At 44.2% G+C, this 21882-nt stretch overlaps 1 long non-coding RNA gene and 1 other non-coding gene across 2 annotated transcripts; both read left to right on the top strand.

Annotated features, from left to right (window-relative positions):
• Positions 1–91: 91 nt before the first annotated feature.
• On the top strand, positions 92–21639 carry LOC120638016. The gene is made up of 5 exons (XR_005659467.1): positions 92–281; positions 8386–8552; positions 12103–12288; positions 20146–20247; positions 20648–21639. It is a non-coding gene; the product is annotated as an uncharacterized LOC120638016 (long non-coding RNA).
• Positions 12488–12616, top strand: MIR146A (microRNA mir-146a). Its single transcript, NR_034887.1, has one exon. It is a non-coding gene; the product is annotated as a microRNA mir-146a (primary transcript).
• Positions 21640–21882: the final 243 nt, after the last annotated feature.

Raw genomic sequence — 21882 nt, 5'->3', positions numbered from 1 at the left:
AGCGTGCCGGGTGTAGAGATGGAATAAAACCGTATGCAAATGGGGTTTGAATCTCTTCCTTTTCTCACTTAGAAAGCGTGTGGCTCTCCAGAAGATGGGCATGGGGGTGCTCCTGGACACCGTGTGACAGCTCACTCTTTCTCTGTCCGACAGCGGGACCCTTCAGATGAGGAGCTACCCGGCAAGATGCAATCGTGTCACAGAAGTTGTCTGAAGAAGAGGAAAACTGAAAAGCCATGGAATTGGAAAAGATAAATAGAAAGAATTTTTAGGAGCTCACCGTGAGTAAGAGTTGGAAAAAAAAATTCCAAGCTTATTTACTACCTACTTATCTTCTTAGAGGCAGTGAACTCTTATATAATGGCTTTGTGTAGAGTAAACTGCACACTGAAGATACAATGATATGTGTTTAAATCACACTGGATTTCGGTTGAATGGAAGTGGGTGAGACTTTGCTAGGAATTCTAATTGTAAATAAGTCAATGAGTTGATCATTTTTTAATGGGTTTAATTGAGATGTGGTTTATCCAAAATTAAAAATGATGTTTAGCTTTTTGAGGAAAAAGAAATAACCATTTGTGAGGAAAAAAGCTTTTTTAACTGTGGAGCAATTACGGTTGATAAAGCAATTTGCTAAGAACCCTACTAATAGCAGCTCTATCTTATGTGCCTATTTAGGAAGACAAAAACTTACACTGGATAGAAAGAAACTGAAAACAATGCATGCTTTTCACTTTAAAAATATTTAACAGTATGCTTTGTGAAGGGGACGCTCAGTTAAAAAAATGTTCATTTTTTTTTCCCTACAGTTTTCTAACCTTGGTATTTAGTCTAGGGCCTTTGGACATTAAAATGCTAGTTATTATTTTTCATAGAAAGGAATTCAGCTCCTGCCTTAAATCTCTGGAGGATTCTTCCAACTCTGAGACTGATTAATGAGGTTGACATACTGGAACCTTTGTCTGGGTGTGTTGAGCTCACTTTATTTTCTCCATCCAAACCTTTGCTCATTCTCCAACAGTTCATCTGCTTTATCCTGCCAAATGTACTAGTCTCTAGAGCGGGGTTCTCTCATCAAATTGGACAATATTAGAGGCCAAATGTCCTGATACTATTGACTGAATTTTGATATTTCACTATTATCTTCTGGTTGTCCCATTATAATAAGGCTATAATAAAATGGCTTAATTTGAAGGCAGGAACAAAAATCATTCCTTTTTCATTAGGCTGCTTTTGTAAGCTCGCTGTGGTCAGGGAACATGCCTATCAATCCTGTTGTACTCTACACTTCCAAGCACTTAGTACAGTGCTCTACACATAGTAAACACTCAAGAAATAATACCACTGAAGAGGAAAAGAGAATTCATTTTATGTTATTTGTTCAGTGCTTACTATGTGCCGAACACGGGTCTAAGTGCCGGGGTAGATACAAACTAATCAGGTTGGACACAGTCCATGTCTCACATGGGGCTCATACTTTAATCCCCATTTTACAATGGGGAACTGAGGCTCAGAGAGGTTAAGTGACTTGTCCAAGGTCACAGAACCGATAAGTGGGGGAGGTGGGATTAGAACCAGTCCTCTGACTCCCTGGCCATTGCTCTTTCCACTAGGCAATGCTGCCTTTACCCAGGATTTAAATGCAAAAATGGCTGGATAGATCATTTTTGAATGGTACTAGTGAAGAGGGAATCCAAACAAAGGAAGTTTGTTGAATGCGACAACTCAAGGGTAACTCAAAAGGAACAACTCAGGTGTAACAACTCAATAAGATGGGAGGTCCATGGCTAGGATTTTGTGGGGAGAGACCGAGGGACAGTCAGCAAGCCCCGGCAGCAAATGTGGTAATGCTATGATGGCAGAGAAGGAGGGCAAAGAATTCTTGTTTGCAGATCTGATTCAGTCTTTTCATTTAACTACTAGCTAAGGCATTCCTCCTCTCTTCCTCAATCAGAGTCAAAATTCCTAAAGACTCAATTTTTTCAGTGCTAGAGACAGGACCTGTGCAGGAAAGCAGTATGGCCCGGTGGAAAAAGCCCGAGCCTGAGAGTCAGAGATCTTGGGTTCTAATCTGAGTTCAGCCACCTACCTGCTGTGTGACCTATCACAACTTCTCTGGGTCTTTAATTTCGTCTATAAAATGGGGATTCAGTACCTGTTCTCCCTCCTACTTAGGCTGTGATCTATCCCTGCTAGAGGAATAATAATAATAATAATAATGATGATGGTATTTGTTAAGCGCTTACTATGTGCGAAGCACTTTCTAAGCATTGGGTTTGATACAAGGTAATCAGGTTGTCCCATGTGGGGCTCACAGTCTCAATCCCCATTTTCCAGGTGAGGTAACTGAGGCACAGAGAAGTTAAGTGACTTACCCACAGTCACACAGCTGACAAGTGGTGGATCCGGGATTAGAACCCACGATCTCTGACTTTCAAGCCCGGACTCTTTCCACGGGGCACGATGTAATAATAATAATAATAATGTTGGTATTTGTTAAGTGCTTACTATGTGCCGAGCACTGTTCTAAGCTCTGGGGTAGACACAAGGGAATCAGGTTGTCCCACGTGGGGCTCACAGTCTTAATCCCCATTTTACAGATGAGGTAACTGAGGCACCGAGAAGTTAAGTGACTTGCCCAAAGTCACACAGCTGACAAATGGCCGAGTCAGGATTTGAACCCATGACCTCTGACTCCAAAGCCCATGCTCTTTCCACTGAGCCACGCTGCTTGAATATCAATCAATAGTATTTATTGAGCATTTATGTGCAGAGCACTGTGGGCAGGGAATGCCACTGTTTATTGTTGTATTGTACTTTCCCAAGTGTTTAGCATAATGCTCTGCACACAGTAAGCACTTAATAAATATGACTGAATGAATGAAAATAGCCTTTTAAAGTCTGGGCTGGGACACTTTCCCTCTTCCTAAGTTTTGCATGTGAAGATACATTATTGAAGGAAAGCTTCTCAAGTATGGAGATAACTACTTGCTATTCAAGAGATGCCCTGTTCTCACCCAGGAATTATCTTAAGAGTTACAGTTGTGGTGCATTGGAGATTCTATTATAATAAGCAGCAGGTCATGAGGGAGGCTGGATTTCTCAGTTTGGGAAGTTCCCCTTTAGATTCCCGAGCAACAGGAAAAGCTTGTGACAATAAACTATTGAGGCAGCTTCAGGCTTTGGGAGGGGCCCGGGGAGACTAAACACATTAGTCCCATTAACTGGAAAGGACAACTGAGGTCGCCTGCTTCTCGGGGGAGGAAAAGTCACACAGACCGGCTCAGGGACTGAGAGCAAGATGATTCCGGACTTTCAAAGTGAAAAGCAAAATCTAGTTTACGAAAAGGCTAATGCTCCCCTTGAAGATGCTGCTCCAAAGTAGGACTGAAAAGCTGATCCCGTGAAGCTCTCTTGGGTCATCACTGCAAATCCTTGGGGGTAAAGAATTAAAGGTTTCTTTCCAAACTTGAAGGAAACAGGTAAGATGTGCTGACAATAAGTTCCAAAGGATGGTTTCCTTTGATCTCTATGTGTCAAGTTTCCAAATCATTGGTTGAAAATTTCCTCTGTGAGCAGAACAGGTGATTTACTTCTGGAGGTCTCCTTACACTGCGAGTTCTTGTGCAATTCCTGCAGTGGGTTGCTGAGTGGGCCAATTGCCAGCTCTAGGGATATTTCAGGTGCTTCATTACAGAGTCATTTGCCTCTGAGAATCCCCTTCACCAATCGGGGTCAGTCATTTTTACTTAAAAAAGCAAACTGCACAGAACAGGGATGTGTCTGTTATAGTGTACTTTCCCAAGTGTTTAGTACTGTGCTCTGCAGACAGTAAGCACTCAATAAATATGACTGACTGACTGAACGGGGATGGTTTTAGTTCGAAAGGTTCACTAGAAGTTCTTGGATTCAAGGAGCGTTCAAGGTGAGCCTGTCGAGGGCAGGCATTGTCTCTATTTATTGCTGAATTGTACTTTCCAAGCGCTTAGTACAGTGATCTGCACAAAGTAAGAGCTCAATAAATACATTGAATGAATGATTCAATTTACAACCTACCATTTTGCTGTCTTCCCCAGCTCAGTCATTTTTTTTTTTTGATGGCACTTGCTAAGCACTTAATATGTGCCAGGCACTGTACTAAGCACTGGGGTAGATACAAGCTAATCAGGTTGGACGCAGTCGCTGTTCCCCATGGAGCTCACAGTCTTAATCCCATTTTACAGATGAGGTAACTGAGACACAGAGAAGTTAAATGACTAGTCCAAGGTTCCGCAGCAGACAGGTGGCAGAGGCAGAATTAGAACACAGGTCCTCCTGACTCCTAGGCCCACGGTCTATTCCCTAGACCATGCTGCTTCTCCAAGAACCACTCTGCCCAAGTTGACCCTCCAACAAGACCTCGTTCTTGACTCTCTAAGCTCTGGCTTCTTGCACATGTAACACTCTGGATTTGCAACTCAGTCATAAGTATAGTATATTAGTAGCAGCAGAATTAACTGAAGTCTCACTTGGTACAGTAAACTCTGCTGGATGCTGGGGAATAAAGTGATACAAAGACCTCATAATAATGTTTGCACCACTCACAATTAATAAATTGGTCTTACTTGTTGTGGTTAGGGGACGTGACTGCCAACTCTGCTATACTGTACTCTCCCAAGCACTCGGTACAGTCCTCTGCTCAGAGTAAGTGCTCCATAAATATGATTGGTTGATTGATTGATAAATGCCCAGGAGGATATAAATAAGCTCATCCCTTCCTCCTTAAATCTGCAAGACCACAACTCTCCTCATATTCAAAGCCCTCCTAAAAATTTTACCTTCTCTTTATTATTGTGATTATAAGCGGGAGCAGCATGACTCAATGGTTGATACCGGGAGCAGCGTGGCTCAGTGGAAAGAGCCCGGGCTTGGGAGTCAGAGGTCTTGGGTTCGAATCCCCGCTCTGCCACTTGTCAGCTATGTGACTGTGGGCAAGTCACTTAACTTCTCTGTGCCTCAGTTACCTCATCTGTAAAATGGGGATTAACTATGAGCCTCACGTGGGACAACCTGATTACCCTGTATCTACCCCATTGCTTAGAACAGTGCTCTGCACATAGCGCTTAACAAATACCAACATTATTATTATTATTATAAGTGCTTACTATGTGCCAGACTGTCCTATGCACTGTTGACGCAAGCTAATCAGATTGGACACAGTCCCAGGCTCACAGTCTAAGTAGGAGTGAGTAGGATTTAATCCCTATCTACAGATGAGGTAATTGAGGCCCAGGGAGTGAAGTGATTTGCCCAAGGTCACACAGGAGATTAGTGGCAGAACCGGGTTTAGAACCCAGGTCCTCTGACTCTCAGGCCCAGACTCTTTCCGTGTGCAGAAGCTCTTGGCGATGATTGTGAGCCCCTGTGTGGTGCTGGGAACCTGGTCTAATATATTGTACATGGTATTCTCCAGGACTTAGTACAGTGTTTTGCACACTGTAGGGACTCATTCTGACTGAATGATTGAATCATGGGGAGCTCCTTGTACAGGCAAGTGACCCAAAACAGATCAGAAATAGTAGAGATGTTACCCCTGGAGGTGAAATAGGCTTTTTTACTTGCGCTTCATTTTTGCCATTCAAGTTACTAGACAGCAGCAAGAAGAGGAACCACTGCGGTGGATATTTCAAGAGGAGAGTGTGTTTTCAGTAGAACTACGAAAAACTAAAATTTGTAAACTGTCTCATCAGCCACCTTAGTAATCTTCATGTACGTTTCTTTTACTTATTTGCTCTTTTTAAATTTAATTGCTCGCCCGTGTTCAGCACGGCCTAATGGAAAAAGTACTGGATTAGGAGGAGATCCGGGTTTGAATCCCAGCTCAGCCTAATATGTGATCTTAGGCAAGTCGCCTAACCTCTCGGAGTCTCAGTTTTTGTCTTCTTTAAAATAGGGATGCTAGACTGATCGTCCCATGTGGGACAGACATTGTGCCCGATCCCTGTAGAGCTGACTCTTTCGCCAAAGATCATCATATTGGGCTAATTGTTACATGTTGATTGATTTACAGGCAGCTTTGCAATGTGATTATTCCCTTTTTAGGATTAATTATGACTGTTTGTGACAGAACATGGGGTTGAGGGAGGAGGCAGGGAGGGAGCATCTCTAGAGAGACGGTAGTGATTCATTGCAAAACAAAAGACCGTCAGGTAGGTACCTCCTTCCATCTATGCCATGATTTTTGGTATATTTATTACATCTATTCTCTTACTCTATTACTTTGTAATACTGTATTAAAGAATACTCTTACTCGTTTTCCTAATGTGTATTTGACAATTTACACATCGTTATCTCTCTCATTAGACTTGTAAACTCCTCAAGGGCAGGAATGCTATCTTTTACTTCCACTATAAAATAAGAGTCTAGAACAGTGCTCTGCCCCCAGTAGACTGTCAGTGAAAACTTTTGATGGTGATGATGATGATGGAATATCAGTTATTCATCAGTGGTTTAAAAACAAGTACGAAAAACCCCCCTCCATACCAAAATCAACAGTATGGCTAAAATTCTCTTTCTCTAGGATGTTTGAGAACTGTATAAATGCTTGTCACCAGATATATATTCACCTCCAATCAATCAATGGTATTTATTAAGTGCCTTCTGTGTGCAGAGCGCTGTACTAAGCACTTGCTCCAAGTCCAAGTTGAGAAACCTGATCATAAGAGTTCAGAGCGTTTTCTAAAGGTCATCGGGTGATCGAGGTGGAGACAAAAATCATAGCTAAATCTCTTCCAATCTGTAGGTCACTGTGCAAGATCCTAAATGCTGCCATATCCTTTCCTTGGGCAGCTCAAGGGCAAAATGCCCTCAGTCCAAGAAATGTCCTCTTCTGGGAAAACATGACTTGTCCAGACTGCTAACTCAGCTTCCCTCTGAGAACATCCCACGGCTCAATTCCTCACTGCTGATATCTTGCTTATCTTGGGGACTAAGAGGGGGTGTATAAGGAAAGGTAATAGAATCACTCAGCTTCACTGCACTTTATGTAATAGTTGTCAAGTGTAAGTACTCCGACAATTTGAAATATTTTTGAACTTCTGTTCCTGACACACCAATTTTTTTCAAAATAGTATTTAAGAGCTCACTATGCGTCAAATGCTGTTTAAAGCTCTGGGGTAGATACAAGTTCACCACGGTAGTCACCTTCTCTGTCCCAAATGGGACTCACAGCCTAAAATGGAGAGAGGAGGATTTAATTCCCATTTTACAGATGAGGTAACTGAGGCACGGGTAATTTAAGTGACTCGTCCAAGGTCACATAGTGAGCAATTGTCAGAGCAGGGATTAGAACCTGGGTCTTCTGGCTCCCAGGCCATGCTCTTGCAGTAGGCCATGCTCCTTCTCGGTCCTCTAGAATGAGTTTTTGATTCTGTTTTTAAAATTCCACTTTTGCCATTCTGAACCTACTTACTAAACACACCAAGTATTTCCCATCAATTCCTCTTTCTTTCTCTCCCTTCACTCTCCCTGCTGTGGAGCAAATGTGTTTAAATCACAACAAAAGACCAAAAAAAATATGCTATTGCTAATAGGATGGAACCACATATTTATTTCCAGGGTCCCATCGATGCTAATTAATTATCTCCCATGATAAACTCATTCTGGCTGCATGTTGATTTTACAGAAGAGCAATTCTGGTTAGTTAACAGGAACTGAAAATGACAATCCAGCTCCAAGGAGTCACAGACAGAGCAGAAATGATTTCCTAAGCACTGCAGTAATGACAGTGGCATAAAAAAAAGATGATAGAAATCTGGGGTGACGAGGATAAAAGCTGAGAATTTACATGACTCATTAGTTTGATGGCTTTGGGAATGGTGGGCCCATTTACCATTGAAACACCATCATATTACAATTCAGAGGAGATGGATGGAAGAATAGTCTCCTGGCAATCGGTGCTACTTATGTTCCCCAGGAAAAAAAAAACTTGCCTTTTATCTTAGCTGCCTATGCAAAACAATTACACTTGCTCTCAAGAGTGCCTACAGGGTACTCATCTGGTAGGGACAGTCATTTCCAGTGTAATAAAATCTAAACTGTAAATTACTAAATGGGCCTAGTGGAAGATGAAGAAGTGGTTAGAATGGAGATGGGTGGAGTCTCAGTGTTTGAATCTGTTGAAAGGGGATTCAGTTCCTCCTTCTGCAGGTCTTGCAAAGGAATGTACAATTGCAAAGGCACTAGTGAGCGCTCTGTTCTTAGAGTCACCGGGCAGATGTGGGTAAGAAGGTAGGGAAAGAGGGAGGATCTAATCTCCTGTCACACAGTGATGGCTTAGAAAATTTTTACTGGTGAGGATGATGCATCCAACCATGGCAGTAAATGTTGTGCCTCACTGTCCTTTAGGACCAGGAAGTCTGCTCGGCCTGGAAAAAAACATCATTCCCATGCCGAAATACCACATGATTGGACTGACTTGGCCCAGCTCCATGAGCAACCTCCAAGAAGCCAAGTGTTCCTTGCTCTTCTGATCTAGCCAGACTCCATTAGACTCTCCTGGATTCTGGAAGCAGGTGTGTTTGGGGATGGGGGGTTTTCCTTCATCAACTGAGGGGTTGGCCATTTTCAGAATGCACATTGGCTTCCACCTGATGATGGGATTGACTTTTATGAACCCTAGAGCCAGTTAGCAGGTGGGAGGGCTGGAGCTCACAGTCTTACTCCCCATTTTGCCGAAGATAGAACTGAGGCACAGAGAAGTTAAATAACTTAACCGAGGTCACGCAGAAGGTAAGTGGTGGAGCGGGGATTAGAATCCAGGACCTCTGACTCCCAGGCCCGTGCTCTTTCTACTAGGCCACGCTTAACACCCACCCAACTATCCTGGAGAGGGCACATGTGACTTTTACAAAGATAGAAGACTAACAATATAGCAGATGGGTCGAGGACAGTATGTACCAAGGATGTACATATGTGTACGATGGATTCGTTAACTCACTCGTCTTTATTAAGCACTACTGTGTGTAGAGCACTGTACTAAGCACTTGGGAAAGTACAATACAACAATAAACTGTGACATCCCCTGCCCACAACGAGTTTACAGTCTCCAGGGTGGGGGAGACAGACATCGAAATAAATAAATAAAAATTACAGATATGTACATAAGAGGAGGAGCAAAGAGAGCAAGTCAGGGCAACGCAGAAGGGAGTTGGAGATGAGGAAAAGGGGGGATTAGTTTGGGAAGGTCTCTTGGAGGAGATGTGCCTTCAATAACACTTTGAAGCGGGGGAGACTATCGGATTAGAGGAAGGAGGGCTTTCCAAGTCAGAGGCAGGATGTGGGACAGGGGTCAGCGGTGAGACAGGTGAGATTGAGGAAGAGTGAGAAAGTTAGCACAGAGGACTAAAGTGTTTAGGGCTGGGTTGTAGAAGGAGAGTTGAGGGGTGAGTAGGAGGGGGCAAGGTGTTGGAGTGCTTTAAAGTCAATGGTGAGGAGTTTTCGTTTGATACGGAGCTGGGTAGGAAACCATTGGAGTTTTTTTGCGGAGCAGGATGATGTGTCCTGAGCATTTCTGTAGAAAAATGATCTGGGTGGCAGAGTGAAGTATGGACTGGAGTGGGGAGAGACAGGAGGCTGGGAGGTCAGCGAATAGCCTGATGCAGTAATCCAGGTGGGATAGGATGAGTATGGTAGCAGTATGGATAGAGAGGAAAGGGTGGATTTTAGCAATGTCGTGGATGGGACCCAGAAGATTTGGTGGTGGATTGACTAATATGGGTTGAATGAGAGAGAAGAGTCAAGGAAAATGTCAAAATAATGGACTTGTGAGACAGAAAGGATGTTGGAGCCACCTACAGTGATGGCAAATTCAGGGAGTGGACAGGGTTTGGGTGGGAAGATAAAGAGCTCTGTTTTGGATATGTTAAATTTGAGGTGACGGGAGGACATCCAAGAATATCTTGAAGGCAGGAGGATATGAGAGACTGGAGAGAGGGAGAGAGATCAGGGCCGGAGACGTAGATTTGGGTGTCATCTGCCTAGAAGTGGTAGCTGAAGCCATGGGAGCAATTGAATTCTCCATGGCAGTGAGTGTAGATGGAGAATAGAAGGGGACCCAGAACTGAATTTGAGGGACCCACCCAGTGAATGGGTCCTGGATTACAGGGGTCCAGTGGAAGAATCCTCTTCAGATTCTCAAGGTTGTAAAGAAACAAGGACATTGAAGCAATTTGGGACTATTTCCTCTACTGAGTTGGACGAGGCTGGTGAAACCACCCATAAAAGTGTCATTTTGCTGGGAAAAGCTTTTGCTTTTCAAATATACACCCAGGCACCAGAATTTTAAAAGTTTCCTGGCATCGGGGCAGTAGTTATGTTTTGAGAAACCCGTCGGCTTGTCAAAGAAACTGTGGTTTAAAAAAACAAAATCAACTTGGAATTTTTTACCAGATCATGCCCTAAGTAAATGATTTTGTCTTCACACTTCAGGGGGAAAAATCAGTAAATATAGAGAAAGGAAATATTTTCACAAAGTAGAAGTTAATAGCAGTGTTTAGCAATTAAATATCTATATGATCTCTTTTTATATTTGAGGATAACATTATTAACAACAATCAGATACAATAGAGATTTGGCCAAATCAAGAAATAAAGAAACCTCAACTCTCAGTCATAATATTTATTAAGTGCCTAATGTGTACCATGTATTGTACTCTCCCAAACACTTAGTACAGTGCTCTACACAGAATAAGCCCTCAGTAAATACCACTGATTGGTCAAAAAGATCAATGCTGAGGAATCTAGTGGAAAGAGCATGGATCTTGGAATCAGAGGACCCTGCTCTGCCAGTTGCCTTGGGCAAGCCACCTCTCTGTGCCTCAGTTTCCTCATCTGTAAAATGGAGATTCAATAGCTATTCTCTTTCCTACTTTAGGCTATAAGCCCCATGTGGGACAGGGACTTTGATCTGATTAACTTGTACCTACCCCAGTGCTTAGAACAGTGCTTGACATATAGTAAGCACTTAAACACCATTAAAAAAAAATACGAGTCATGTGGGACGATCTGAAGCTCTCTCCAACCCTCTCTTTCCTCTGCCACCTGCTCACTCTACCTATACCATTCTGGCTCCTGACTGCAAAAGGGCTAGGGTGGGACAGCAGGTCTGTTGCTTTGGAGGAACTATGGAGGAGGAAATGGAAGACAGGGAGATTGGAAAGGAGCCAGAAGAGGTTGAAAGTGGGAGAAAGCATGGATCAGGGGTTGGAGGGTGGGGCGGGGGCATGTTTGGGCATGTATTCATTCAGTCATATTTACTGAGCCCTTACTGTGTGCAGAGCAATGAACTAAGCTCTTGGGAAATGTATGGTGTAGGGGTGGGGCTTTGACAAGATAGGAGTCCAATACGTAACTTTGGAGATTCCTAGAGGAGCTAAAATTGCTTCTCAGATAGGAAATTAGAGCATGAGCTTGGGAGTTAGAGGACCTGGATGGTAATCCTGCTCTGCCACTTGTCTATGTGACCTGGGGCAAATCTTTTAATTCTCTGTGCCTCAGTTACCTCATCTGTAAAATGGGGATTAAGATTGAGAGTCTCACATGGGACAGGAACTGTGTCCAACCTGATTATCTTGTCTCCATCCCCGCATTCAGCACAGTACCTGGCACACAGTAAGCACTTAACAAATACCATAAAAAAAAAAAAACAAAAAGCAGTCACTATGGGTCCGCTACCAAAATGCTTTGGGATCCTTGGATCAAAGGTGTCATATTGTGGCATTATTGTTTCACTCCTTCCTGCTCACTTTCTCACCCACCTCTGGTCATTTGGTAATTCAGGTTTGGCAGGACAGTCTTTCCCGAGCCTTGGTTAGAGAGAAACTTTGGAAAGGAAAACCTTGAAAGTTTAAGAAACTTGGTGTTTTTCAGTTCTTACTGACAAGTAGGTGGGTGGGGTGGGGAATCATTGGTTATGAGGTACGCTGTATGTTGGTTAAAAGAATCGGGTATATAATTTGCTAATGCTTACATAAATTCTTGGACCCAGGTGACTCAATTGAGAAGGCTGAAGCTGATATTTTCTCCAGGTCCCTCCACCCCCCTACAACTTTCTTCTTTCTCCTAGTGGCCTGTGTCACCTCAGGAGAACATCAGGATGGCAGCAAAACTGTTTGGATCACCATCCCGATTCTGGCACAGCCTGATAATGATGTCCTCACCCCAGGAAATGTGTCCAGCCGATCCTGCACTTTCCTGGACTTAGGTGAACCTGCGAACGTGCCTTGATAATTTCTGTGTCAGGACAGTAAGGGTAAGGAAAAAGGATCACGTCTGCATCCTCAATAAATTCCAAATGTCTCTGAGACAATGGGGAGGAGGTGGTAAGCCATATGGGTCACAACAGCCACTGCTGTCCTGTGGGAAGCATCTTTCTTGGGTCTTACAGATTCTGGAAGGGGTCCAGGCTATGAGGAGAGAAGGCTGGCCATCTACGTGATTCTCTGCCTGGCTTCAACTTGGAGATTCAGTACGCTCAGCTTTGAGAACTGAATTCCACGGGTTGTGATTGCAACTCTGACAGACCCGTGGGGCTCAGTTCTTGAGCTGGGGTACCTCTGTCCTCGCAGAATCCAGGAGAATCCAGAAGACCCAGAACCTCGGCCAGCTGGGATGAGTGGCAGGATAAGGGGCTTCCAACCTAGTCTGGGATGGTTTCTTCTAGTTTAAATAGGTTCAAAATGAAATTGTGAACAGGAAGAGGACTCCCTCACCACCTCACCCTCATAGCTCATCGTCCCCCACTTCTCCCACGTCAGGAGTCAGTCTCCAGTAGTTTGACTCATTCTGTCTTTCTCAACATCATTAGCGCACTGAACACAAACAGCCCAGTCTTGGACAAAACTTGGTGCCGGTGGCCTTCGTCTGGAACGCCCAGGACCCCTTCTCTTTTCTCAGCACATAAATTCTTCTCTTTGGGGTGTCCCTCCCTGTCACACAGACTCATCTTTCCTCTCGGATGACACTCACACCAAAGATGATTCTTTATCCTCCGAAGAGGTTACAGACAAAGTTACTTGGTGCTTTGTGGAATGAAGTAGAAATATTGCTTTCTAATCCTTCAGAAGCAGAAGATTAGTAATAGTAGTAATGCCCTGATTGCATCAGCCTCTTTGCTGATCTCCCTGCCTCCTGCCTTTCCCCACTCCAGTCAATAGGTCACTCTACTGCCCCGATTATTTTTCTACAAAAAGGGTCAGTTCATGTTTCCTCAGTCCTTGAGAACCTCCAATAGTTGCTCATCCACATCTGCATCAAACAGAAGCTCCTTCCAGTCAGCTTTAAAGCACTCAATCACCTTGCCCCTTTTTTATCTACCTTACCTAGCTGCTTTCCTACTGGAGTCCAGTCCACACGCTACACTCCCCTAATGCCGGCCTGCCCACTGTGCCTCCATCTCGTTTATCTCACCGACGACCTCTTGCCCATGCCATGCCTCTGGTTTGGACTGCCCTTTCTCTTCACATCCAACAGCCAATCACTCTCCCCACCTTTAAAGCCTTATTGAAGGCACACGTCCTCCAGTGAGGAGGTATATAACTCCGTTATATTGTACTATCCCAACTGCTTAGTACAGTGACATATGACAATGTGTGTTCAGCCATTAATTTAAATCTCAGAGTCCGTTTTCGGGATGAGTACGGGGTGTGTGGACTGAATTCCAAAGTGGCCCCTGCTCTGCTCGTTAGCCCCCAGTTAGTTCTAGAATTGGCTTTGTGGCCATGAAGGATTCCAGACATCCCTCCTGCCAGTGTCTGCCGGATGGGTTGAGGAGCGATCTGGGGAGATATGGGAATCCAGGGTTTAGGAAATAGGGCATCAGAAGCCTGGATCCCAATCTCTTCTCTGCCTTTGACTGCTGCCCCTGATCCCACAACCCCCATACCTGTTTCTGAAGGGAGGGCAAGCCCCCTGTGGTTTGATAGCCAGAGAATCTCTCCTATGTGTTGCTTCCTGGGGCTTCCCCAATCATCTTCCACTCTCAGGCACCAAAAAAGGGCATGAATCGGCAGGATATTTTCCCTCTTCTCTATATCCCTTTGATTTGCCAAGGACCTGCTCTCATTTAATGGCTGGCTGTTCTGTTGTGGGATGAGTTAAGAAATGGTGAATTCCCCAGACGACAGTGTCTTTAGGTTTAATATGATATGACCATCTCCACGACAGCTTCCCCTCCATTCAAAGCGCCTGTGTGGAGGAACCAGAGGACAGGAATGCATGTCTAGTGCAGTCCGACAAGGGAGGAGAAATAACAGATCTGTGAGATCTTTGGGCTAAAGGTGTTATAGAAATCCAAGATCTATTATATTTTTTATTTCTCAATCATATTTATTGAGCCCTTTCATTGTGCACAGCACTGTACTAAGTGCTTGGGAGGATGTAATAGAATGGATAGATATCTTCCCTTCCCACAACAATCTTTCTCAGAATGAATCTGATCCTTACTCGTTTTCAGTTGAGGAATAATCAATTTCGGACATAAAACATTATGATTTAGTAATTCATATGATAGAATAATAATGATATTTTAACACTTAAGGTGAACACACTTCTACATGGGGCATTTGGACTTAAAGCAGTGAGAACCCAGAGCAAGAGCAACCTGCAAAATAAAATTTACAATCAAATACACTTTTTTTTAACCTCTTCATGTCCTTCCAGGGTATATGCAGTGGGTAAAATAAACAAAATCAATATTCTTTACTTTGTTCTTGTCTGCCTTGTGTCCCATGCCTAAATATGAATGCATGTTTTGTATAATTTATGTATCTAGTAATTTTCAACCTCAGTTTGTCCTACTTATCTCCCTACCAATTGTAACTCCCTAATGGGTAAGGACTGTGCTACGCTCTAAATATAATAAGAACAATAATAACAACAACAACAACATTTATTAGGCACTATTTGGGGCTCTGGGGTAAATTCAAGGTTTTGAGATTGGACTCAGTCCTGCCCCCATATTAGACTCACAATATGTCTTATCCCCATTTTACAGATGAGGAAACTGAGTCTCAGAGAGCTTAAGCGGCTTGCCCAAGATCACACAGTTGGCTAGTGCCAGAGCTGGGACTCAAACCTGGATCCCCTTAATCCCAGCCCATGCTCTTTCCACAGTGTTTTGCATCATAGAGTACTCTGTTCATTTTTTATGGTATTTATTAAGGTGCTTACTATGTGCCAGACATTGTACTAAGCAGAGGGGTAGATAGAAGATACTCAGGCTTGATACAGTCCACGACCCACATGATAATAATAATAATGGTATTTGTTAAGTCCTTACTATGTGCCAAGCACTGTTCTAAGCACTGGTGTAGATATAAGGTAATCAGGTTGCCCCACATGGGGCTCACAGTCTTAGTCCCCATTTTACAGATGAGGTAACTGAGGCACAGAGAAGTTAAGTGACTTGCCCAAAGTCACATAGTGGACAAGTGGGAGGCTCACAGTCTTTATCCCCATTTTACAGTTAGAGTAACTGAAGCACAGAGACATCAAATGACTTGTCCAAGGTCAAACAGCAGACAAGTGGCAGAGCCTGGGGTTAGAATCCAGGTCCTCTGACTCCCAAGACCGTTCTCTTTCCACTAGGCCACACACTCCTCAAAATGTTTCATGTTAATGACATATTGTTACAAATCTAGAGTACCTGAGGAGGGACTGGCCCCAGGATGGGCCAAGAGATATTATCTGTGTTATTATTTATTATTACGTGAGAAGCGTCATGTGCTAGTGGATAGAGTATGGACCTGGGCATCAGAAGGACCTGGATTCTTGTCCTGTCTCTGCTGCTTGTCTGCTGTGTGATCTTGGGCAAGTCACTTAACTACTCTGTGCCTCAGTTACCTCATCTGTAAAATGGGTATCAAGACTGTGAGTCCCATGTGGGACAGGGACTATGTCCAACCTGATTACTTTGTATCTACCCCAGTGCTTAGAACAGTGCCTGGTATATAGTAAGCACTTAAATACCATTAAAAAAAAATTCCACCCAACCTCCCTCCCCCCCCGCAAAACTTAGTGCTTTTGATCTGTCGGTGCCACCTTCTAAACTTGGCCATGACCACAGGAGATCAGCCTCCACACTGACTTGCAAACCCTCCTTCTATGTAATAATAGACTTTTCCCTACTTCCAAAGGCACATTTCATCCTTGCTGCTCAAGCTGCCATGATGCACCCCAGCTGTGATGGTTTTGTGGCATCAGAATGTGTGCACTGGGTCGGAATTAAAAGCACTAGCCCATTTCACATAACTCCTTGAACAGCTGTTTGTAGAAAATGCTTCTCCTCAGTGTCTCTGATTTGGACTGTCCTAGAAATGCATAGGTTTCTATTCCTTTATCAAACCGTAAGGGCTTTCCTCTTTCTGTCATTTAAAAACTTTGGAACATATGGGAATATTTTTCATCAATATTAGTGCCATTACAGCAGATAGTTAAAATAGAGTGAGTCTATATATTTATCTGTTGGTCGAGTACCCAGTAATTCTCATTATTATTAGAAGTATTATTAATAATAATGCTAATAGTATTTGTTAAGCACTTAATAAGTGCCAAGCACTGTACTAAGCACTAGGATAGATACAAGATAATCAGGTCCCACATGGGGCTCGCAGTCTAGGTAGGAGAGAGAAAAGGTATTGAATCCCCATTTTGCAGTTGAGGGAACTGAGGTACAGAGAATAATAATAATAATAATGTTGGTATTTGTTAAGTGCTTACTATGTGCAGAGTACTGTTCTAAGCGCTGGGGTAGATACAGGGTCATCAGGGAGTCCCACGTGAGGCTCACAGTTAATCCCCATTTGACAGAGAGGTAACTGAGGCACAGAGAAGTTGTGTCTTGCCCACAGTCACACAGCTGACAAGTGGCAGAGCTGGGATTCAAACCCATGACCGCTGACTCCCAAGCCCGGGGTCTCTCCACTGAGCCACGCTGCTTCTCTGAGAAGTTGTGACTGGCCTGAAGTCGTACAGCAGGTATCAGGACGAGCTGGGATTAGAACTCAAGTCCTCTGACTCCCAGGCCCATGCTCTTTCCCCTAGGTCACACTGCTTCTCTAAATTTATATTTTCCCTGACACCTCTGGACATCTGTGGGTCCGTCGTCTTGGGGTTTCATTGGTCTTTGAGAAGGGGAGGCATGCTCTTTAGTTTAAATTCTCCCCTTTTGAGGGACAACTTCGAGGATGGTGACTGAAGCAAGGATCCTCTTCTCCCACTTCTCTGACCACACATCTCTGTAGGTCAGGCGAAATGTGACAACATCTGAGACCATGGGGTTTCCAAACTCAGAGCCACATCAACTCTCTCAAACTCTGGCTTGAAAGACATTTGCAAACTTACTTTCTCAGCATACAGCTGATTTCCCAATACACACCAAAAGCAGAAACAGAAAACACTACCAGTAGCCTTTCCGAAGTTGGAAACTAGACATTACCTAGCCCAGGCAAGGGAGTTCCTAAACCATCCCATAGTAATTCTGTCATTCCTATTTTGAAATATCTCCATTTCTGGGGATTCCACAACTTCCTAGGTTTTTATTATACCAGGGTTTCGTTACTTTTCTAAATCAACAAGTTCTTCCTTACATTTATCTGATCCTCTCATGGCAATCTAAATTTAACCCCAGTATTGTGCTTAGTTTTGCAGTCTCAGAGGCTTTTGTGTCCTTATCAAAGTTTTCTCTGATCAAGGACAGTGGTTTTCCCAGAGTTAATTCTCATCATAATTTCGGTGCCATGATTAGTCATTTCCTTGCCTGAGTGATTTCTAGTGTTCGATTCTTAGTCCTTTAGCCTTCAGGGGTATTCCTCAAAGGCTGTGTATTTAGGAGGTAGAACAGGATTTCTGTCTCTTCCAGAAGCCATGCCCCTAAAACACGGCGAACACTCCTGCTTCAGCTGTGACCTACTGCTAAAGGGCACAGTCTCTGGGCCAATAGTGGATTTACTGGCGAGCAGTAAACACACTGCCACCTTCCTCCATCTTCACAAATCAAACTGAGCAGAGACACTGAGGCTTCGGGGAAACACAGAGGACCTAGCTCATAGGCCTCTTCCTGAAATTGTGATAATGATAATGGTATTTGTTAAGCACGTACTACCTATCGAGCACTGTACTAAGCACTGAACTAGGTTCAAGGTAATCAAGTTAGTCATAGCCCTTGTCCCACCTGGCATTTACAGTCTAATCCCCATTTTACAGATGAAGAAACTGAGGCACAGAGAATTAAGTGACTCGTCCAAGGTTGTAGAAGAGGCAAGTGCCTGAGCTGGGTTTAGAACCCAGCTCCTTTGACTCTCAGGCCCCTGGTCTTTCCACTAGGCCACTCCTGCTGTTCAGGTGGCTAGGCTGGACACAGTACATATATAAAATCTCCTGGCAATAACGTGGCCATCTGGGCACTAATTAGTACTGACTCCTTGGGAGACATTCTGGAGAGTAATAAAAGACTAAGGCAGTCCAGACTGCCCGTCATGCCCCTAAAGCTTATTCAACCCAAAAGGAAGTTTGGCTTTCCATACAGGAGAGCATGTCAGGAGATCTTAACAGATGAGAAAGCGAGGGAGGAGGCTGAGGAGGAGGTGTGAGTTCAAGGAAGGACCTAAGGATTCAAGAAAGTGCCAGACCCAGATCTCCAGCTCAGATTTAGGCAACTGTTTTTTCCTACACCCCAAACTGTAAGGGTACCCATTTCTCACTGTGCCATGTGGACAAGGGCCAAGGCCTAGAGGGCAGAGCGAGAGAAAAACAGAGAAGGAGACCAAGGGACATGGAGAGAAAGAAATTTAGAGGAAGTGGGGAAGAAAAAGAGAAATAGGAAGAGAGACAAAGTGGGGAGAGAGGGAAAAGTGCTATAAAGGAAGAAGCAGAGAAGGAAAAACAAAGAGGAAAGACAGCATTAAAGGGAAAAGGAGATTCAGAAAGAGGCCATATAGGAAACATAAGCACACTCTCTCTTTCTCCCTCCCTTCCTCCCTCCCACTGTTGGCTGGGAATTTTTCCTCTCCTTCTTCCTTTTTTCCTTGCCACCCCCGCCACTTCTCTTGCTCCTTTGACCACCCCCTCTGCTTCCTGCAGGTTTCTGGGCAGGCTGCCCTGAATACAGTTTGCAGAGTTGGAAACCTGCAAAGAATGACGCATGGCATGGCAGTTGTAATAAAGGGAGAGAAAGTGGAGAAAGGGGAAAAGGAAGAAGCAGCATATCTCGTGCGGACTGTAGCATGACCCCAGCCCAGCTTTCCAGTTCACTCGGTGGACTTCTAATCAGTCCCACTGTCCTCTTTTCAGGTGGCAGGCCAGGAGCAAAATTATGTCTTGATCACTCTCTTTTTACCTTCCCCTGCTTGTGTCCTTTGCTTTACCTTCCTGATTTCCTGCCTCCAAGCCCGGAACACTCTCCCCGGTTCTCTTTGCCAAACTGAGCCATTATCCTCCATCAAAGCTAGTGTGAATAAAAACTGATCTCTTCCATGAAACCTTCTCAGATGAATTCATCAGATCCCCAAAATTTCATTCTCTTCAGCGACCTCTGTGTAGCAGCTCTAAAGCCTCTATAGTTATTCTACTTATAGGTATTCCAAGTTTTTTAAGCCTTATGCTTCTCGCACTGACCCACTTTTTGCCTAGTTTCCTATTTACCCACTTCCCCATGAGATCCAAAGCACCTTGAGGATAAGGTCCATGTCAAATTACATATATATATATATATATGTTTTGTATAGTATTTGTTAAGCACTTACTATGTGCCAGGCACTGTAATAAGTGCTCATCCTTTTGGAGATAAGAGGTCTGTCCAGAAGGATATTGGGAAATTTCAAGGATGTTGGAAGGAAGGATGTTGGGAAAGATGTTGGAGAACCATGGGGGAGTAGAGTATCTGGGGAGTCATATATTGACTGGTCAGAGAGAGAAGATGCTCCAAACACTCCTGGCCCCCAGGCTATGATCATCCTTGGCTTGTCTGCATGGAATAGAGAGATTGGAAAGAGAGGCAAGGCTATGCAGCTGTTGACACATCTTCAGGAAGAAGTGGGTTTTCAGGGTAGGCAGGAGACAGGGAGGCATAGGGGCCTGGGGTAAGTGGAAAGGGGAGTTGGCTGTCTTCCAGGTCTTTAAGAGGTGGTGCATGTCTAAAGACCAGAAGGTGGCAGGATCAGCTCATCCAAATGCAGAGACAGAGCGGAGGATTTGGACTTGTCCCTCCCTGCAGGTGAGCCAGCCAAAGCCAGGCAGTCTCCGAAAGCAAAGAAGGTACTGGGTAGCTGGGGGAGGGAGAAGGGGAGTGATGGGCGGGAGGGACCTGGAAAGATCACGTAGAGCTAGCTCTTTGGAATCCCTGGCTCACCCTTTGAACCTCACGGGGGACGAAGCGATAACCCCCTTGTCTGATCTGATTCCTTTGTATCTACCTCAGTGCTTGGCATATAGTAAGAGTTTATAATAGCACAAGCATTATTCAATCACTGCTGTTTATTGAATGCTTACAGTGTGCAGAGCACGATTAGTATTATTATAATTATCATTGAGGCAGGACAAGGGGCGTCTGTTGGGCTTCAGAGCTCTGATTAACGATTCTGACTCTTCCCTCTCTCGCTTTCTGCTTTCCTAAGCCTCTGCAGTTTCTCCTTCCTGCTGTGGCAGGGGCACGTGGTGAATGCTGATGAGATGATCCTAGACCACGGTGATGCCAGGCAGCTAATCCAGGCCATTGTCCTGGATCTCCCTGTGTCCCGCTTGGTGAGGTGTGTAAGCTGAGTTACCTTTACCCCTCTCTCATGGAGACACTACATTCTGGCTCCCAGGAACCTGCTCAACACATTTCAGGTTCAGAAGTCCCGATGCCTTCTCAGCTGAAGCTGTCGGTCCTTCAGCAGGAAGCACGGCAGGTTTGGTTAATGGGAGCCACGAACTAACAAGATTGTGCATCTGCTGGGGGTCGGGGGGAGACGACAATGTTTCCATCTCTAAACAGAGGTGCTTTCTGCCAACTAGGGTCTCACGAGCTGTTTTTCTAGCATTTCTCTGCTCCCCAGTTATTTGCTGGTATTCCCAGGGCTCACTTTCTCCAGCTTCTTGCTTGTGCCCCGGGAATATTGAAGAGAGAGGATTTTACTCGCTGAGCTCTCTCCCCAGCTCCCCTGGGTGAAGGTTCCTGGTGCCCCCATTAACAGACCATTCCTGCTGCTTAGGGAGCCCCTCTTGAGTCCCCAGAAACTCTGATTAGGACTCTAGGATAGGGCTTCCCTCTCACACGGAAGGACAAATAAGATCACCCTGAAATGTGAAACGGCTTTGGAAATAAAAGTACTTTATGAATAAAAAGGATTGAGTATAACTAATGACATTTAGATGGGAAGCTTGCCCTGTCCCCGATGTACTTTGTACAAATGTGTAAACTTTATTGCTTTCCCCTTCCCATAATTTAAATAGGGTCTGTCTCCACCACTAGATTATAGGCTTCTTGAGAGCAGGGATCATGTCTACCGACTCTATTATTATATTCTTCTAAGTGCACACAGTAAGTGCTCAATAAATAATGCCGATTGACCAATAAGCCACTATTAGAAATTTGACTCTCCCATCTTTTTAAATAGTATCTGTTAAGCACTTATTATGTGCCAGGGACTGCACTAAATTCTGGGATAGATACAAGCTAAATCAGATCGGATACAGTCCATGTCCCATATGGGGCCCACAGTATTAATCCCTACTTTACAAGTGAGGTAACAGGTACCGAGAAGTTAAGCGACTTGCCCAAAGTCACAGGGTAGACTCCAAGGGCTATGGAGGGAAAAGTCACTTTTCTTCACTTTCTTTGACTGACATGTTGTGCCCGGATTGAGCC

This window comes from Ornithorhynchus anatinus, chromosome X1 (assembly GCF_004115215.2).
Source record: "Ornithorhynchus anatinus isolate Pmale09 chromosome X1, mOrnAna1.pri.v4, whole genome shotgun sequence".
NCBI lineage: Eukaryota > Metazoa > Chordata > Mammalia > Monotremata > Ornithorhynchidae > Ornithorhynchus > Ornithorhynchus anatinus.
The sequence above is the reverse complement of the archived record's forward strand: the minus strand, read 5'-3'. Positions and strand labels throughout refer to the sequence as shown.